The sequence below is a fragment of the Ruditapes philippinarum genome, unplaced genomic scaffold (genome assembly GCF_026571515.1).
Source record: "Ruditapes philippinarum isolate M1 unplaced genomic scaffold, ASM2657151v2 ctg9600_1_1_1_1, whole genome shotgun sequence".
NCBI classification, from domain to species: domain Eukaryota; kingdom Metazoa; phylum Mollusca; class Bivalvia; order Venerida; family Veneridae; genus Ruditapes; species Ruditapes philippinarum.
Window position 1 is genome coordinate 28,692 of NW_026862950.1, and position 4,743 is coordinate 33,434.

The 4,743-nt window shown below is 30.8% G+C and overlaps 1 long non-coding RNA gene across 1 annotated transcript; it reads left to right on the plus strand.

Moving 5' to 3' along the window:
* The first annotated feature begins 2,594 nt into the window (after window positions 1-2,594).
* On the plus strand, window positions 2,595-4,521 carry LOC132720717 (uncharacterized). The gene is made up of 2 exons (XR_009624378.1): window positions 2,595-3,380; window positions 4,060-4,521. It is a non-coding gene; the product is annotated as an uncharacterized LOC132720717 (long non-coding RNA).
* The last annotated feature ends 222 nt before the right edge of the window (window positions 4,522-4,743 follow it).

The following is a 4,743-nucleotide window of genomic DNA, read 5'->3' on the forward strand; positions in this document are numbered from 1 at the left end:
AGATTCATCCGCTTTATATTACGCAACGTCAGAATATAAGTTTTAAATACGATTGCCTATAAGTAATAGCGATTTAACACCAGCCTAATAGAACGGCGGGCTTGCGATTTCGAGATACATTATAAATCGGTGGTCACAAGTGAAACAGACCACTGGATTATGTACATCAACTTACTTGTATTAAATGTATGATTATCCATACCGTCTCATACACCTACGAAATATTTTATCATATAAATACATTTACATTAGGCAACTATGTATTATTTCTGACCCATGCGGTAATTAATCAGACTTAATAAGATCGGCGATGTAAACGGATTTGTTTTAGGATGAAAATGTGTGGCCATGATTCTATCATATACAAGGATATTGCTCATGTTTATATTATCAGAAAATGCATTGCGCGTGTCTCCGAGATTAGCTTACGTTTTTGATGCAGGATTATTAAAATAATAACAAATTACCATTTACAAACAGTTTAAACTTAAAATGTCCAACAATAAGCTATATACCTATTAATAATATAAAAGAATTAATCAACATAATTTCAAACTCAACAGGCAAAACAAGTCAAAGCAAAAATATAGAGTAAAATTGTTATTGAACTGAAAATAACAATGGATACATTGCAATATAAACATTAGTATCTCCTATATATTATTTTGGCTCAAATTACAGCAAAGTCAAACTTACTTGATTTCATCTACTATAGTTTAAAATATAATAAAACAATATTTATATGGTTATAAGTTGATAGATGTGCTAAAACGGATTAAAGAAAATCAACCGTTAGATCAGATAAATTCGATAACGTCATCAAGTGATACAAGTTACTTATGTGAATATATCTCTATATCTAACCGGTTTATGTTTTAACTTTAGGCGTAAGCAAGTTATGCCATATACATTTCGTTGCCGTTGTTGTTGTTATTTTGTAGTTTTTGTTTGTTTTTTGTTGTTGTTTTTTTAAAGACCTCGGTCTTTTTTTCAATTATTATTTTTAGAAGCCTGAGCCAGAACAATATTTTGTTTAGTGTTTCATGAAAAAACAACAAACGTGTGTATTTTAATATCAAAGGATGCTGAGAGATAGGAGCCCCTGCAATAAACAAAATAATGCTGAGTCTCCTTTGTCCATATACATGTATAAAGAAATGACAAAATACCAAGCAAGCTATAATTTGATTTGAATAATCAATACCTTATCAGTCAAGCATTGGTGCTATCAAATAATCATCAATCCCATTATTTAGATCTTACTGAATTGGGAATATACGAAAATTGATCTTGTGTGTAATTTAGGCGATAAAAGCACCGAATGTTTCAGAAGTAATTCAATATTAGAGTTACATTGGAAAATATTGGATACTATTATCATGCAACTTTATTCTTCTAAACACATTATATTGTGACATGCTTTTCAGTGTAATGCGTAAGCAAAGGGTGACAAAATGGACATTTGTTACATTGCTATGCTACAAATGTCACTTATGTGTTGAAGAGCTTCCATTTTTGAGTAAAGGTTTATTGCATAATTGCTGCACTTTCGCTTAATATACATATTTACAGAAAAACGGTCAGGTTTTCGTTTTGCTACATTAAATAAATAGACATCTATCAAAGCAATAAGGCATGCTTACTCGTAGATTTAGTGCGGTCACGCTATACTAATTGGGCATTAACAATATTATTCGATCGACGGACACAAGCTCAATACTATTATAATACAGTTTCCCATAGTTATAATCTCTTGCGTCTCTTGCAAGAATGATGAATTGACCTTGTGGCAGCTTTATTAGAATTACAGTATGATATAGCAATTGTATATTTATTTCAAATGAACATTTAACTAATTGTGGTTCTATTATATTCATTTTGAAATCAGTTATATCGTTCGTTCACAGAAAAATTAGATTCCATGCATTGATCACAATACAATTTAGCTTAACAATTATTAAAAGGATAAATATGTTTCGGTTTATATAACGACATGTAACAAAAGTCAGCTTTAAGTAAGATCCATATACATTTCCATAAGCCTTGTCTTGTATGCGTTTCTGATCCGAGTTTGATGAAATGTAGACATCTTATTCGAAGATAATACAATACAATGCAATTAATGTTCCCCTTCTTGATAGTTTGATACATTTTTAAGACCTTTCATAAACTTTAAGCTTTTTTCAGACAGTATAAATAAGAGTATCTTTATTTCATCAGCTTGATTGTTTAATGTAAACCATTGTATTTAAGAAATATTTGCCACTCCTTAAAAAGTCTCAATACGACTAAATAAATCCATACTTAAATTCGTACACGTCACATATGTAGATGAAATATGATATGTTTAAGTTAGTTTTCATATATTAAACAATATTAAACAAGCATTCTTTTCAAGAAGTAAAATAATTAATATCACACGAAATATACTTTTACATCTATTTAGCTCAACAACTAGTAAAATATAACAAACACAAACTGAGTGGCAATTCATTTCTGCATCATACGTTCTTGAAACAAGAACTTCTATACAATAATTGAATAACCTTTCTTATGCGACATGTGTTTTTAACAAAGGGTTATTATCTGGGTCCGTATTCAATATACATCTTAAGATAATCTTATCCTTAAATATGACCTTAAAGATAAGAAAATCTTAAAATCAGCGTTTTTTCTAAGAAAAATCTTAAGTGATATTTAATAAACATCTTATCTTAAGTTTTTCCTTAAATATACGATTTTCCTTCCTTAACTTTAAGGAAGCAACATAGCAACCTTAACTTTGCTCTTAGAAATAAGAAATTTTGTTTGCATCATCAAAAACGCCATTTTTTCGGGCAGGTAAATATTTTTACGCTGTACATGCGTGTTAATTGCAATATTTTTCGTTCAAAAATGATTTTGTATGCTTATTTGCTAATTTGAAGGGCGATAATCGATGTATGTTTCCGTAAAATTCGTGCGTCACAGGTCGAATGTTTACATCATTTAAGCTCAATTTACCAAAAATATTGACACTATTGGAGGCGAACATTTAGAAGGCAAATAATTTACAGACTCAAGATATACCATAGCATTGTCTAAATGCTCATATGTTTTGTTGTGCCTGCGTATGATAATTGTAACCGGAATTCGCGAGTTTACAAGTAGACTAAACAAGCTGTGTATTATGGCTCCATCCACAAGCTGACCAACATTAGTGTGTAGTTATAAATAACGGAGTGTTAAACTTGTAAAATAAAAACGATGATGAGACTGCATAAAAGGACATCTTCAAACGGATTCTTCATATAGAAGCTGATATAAAAAATGGGCAATTTGTGGATTACTTTTATTGTATACAGCATGAACAACACCGCTGATATTTCTAGGATTTACAGGTTTGTAACCTTTATGCTACATGACTAAAATATCACTATATCATGGGAAAGACCCAAGTGTCTAAACCAGATAAAATCTTCATCTGCTTTCTTTAATATGTTAATGTACAGTATCATGTAAACATATCAGTTTAGTATCATGTACAAGTTTCGTCCCTGAAATAAACAGCAGGGTCTTATCCAGGAGAATGCCATACGTGATATTCTTTCGTGCATTTGTGTATAAACATGTGTACATACTCCATTATATTGGTGCATTTCTTAGTCTTATAGTTATATCAAATATCAATGTAATACAAACAGTTGATAAAAATATGAGTTGTGTCAAGACAAAACCAACATATGGGTTTGCGATCAGCATGGATCTAGACCAGCCTGCGCATCCGAGCAGTCTGATCAGGATCCATGAAGTGTACTATCTGTTTTTCTATTTGTAATAATGTTTGTAAGCGAACAGGATGGATCAGACTGCGCCAACCCATTATGTTGGTTTTGTCGTGACGCGGCTCACATATGAATTATGATAGTATGTAATGTATTCAACAAAATTGCTGTTTATGATAACTTTATCTGCTTCCATTAAATAATAATTATATTGAGTTCATGCAGACTATATATACTAGTAATTTAAACAACATTTTAAGTCGTATATGATGATTGTGTATTTTTGTTATTTCAGGTTCGCAGTCACTGGATGTTGTACTTTTGTGAATTCTTGCATCTAAAAGTTCCACTATTGGATGGACACTCTTCACGTCAAGCAAACAGTGAAAAGCTTGCTGTGCACAAAAGACATGGTTTAGGGAAACATTCAATGAATGGCCAGTTTAGTTAAAAGGAATTTTAAAGAAAATCAATACAAGATTTCTATGTACTTATGAACTGAACATTTCATTATTGCATTTCAGTATTGTTCAAAAAGGCCCCTGACATACATCTGAGTTTGAACCGAGTTGAAAGAGTTTCTGTTATTAAATAATCCACTATTTAAAGCATCACATGAAACTATAAAATTGAACATTTTTATATTTATAATATGTTAATGATTCCATATAAAATGTGTAGTATACATGTATGTGCTGAGAACAAGATAATAGAAACAATCAGTAAATAAATTAATAAATAAAAAATTGCATAGTAATGCGCTTTGTTGTTGCACCCATATAAATTATTCACCAGTTACTTAAATGCTGGCATTATTATTATGAAACAAGACCTTGCTTCAAAGTCTTTACTGGCTTAGACCACAGTAATGTATACAAAGGTGACAAAACTTCCCTGCCAACTGGTATTGTCTAGTCATCAGATAATTCTTCTCTATATGTCGACACTTTATTAGTTACATATAATTTGACCCTATATA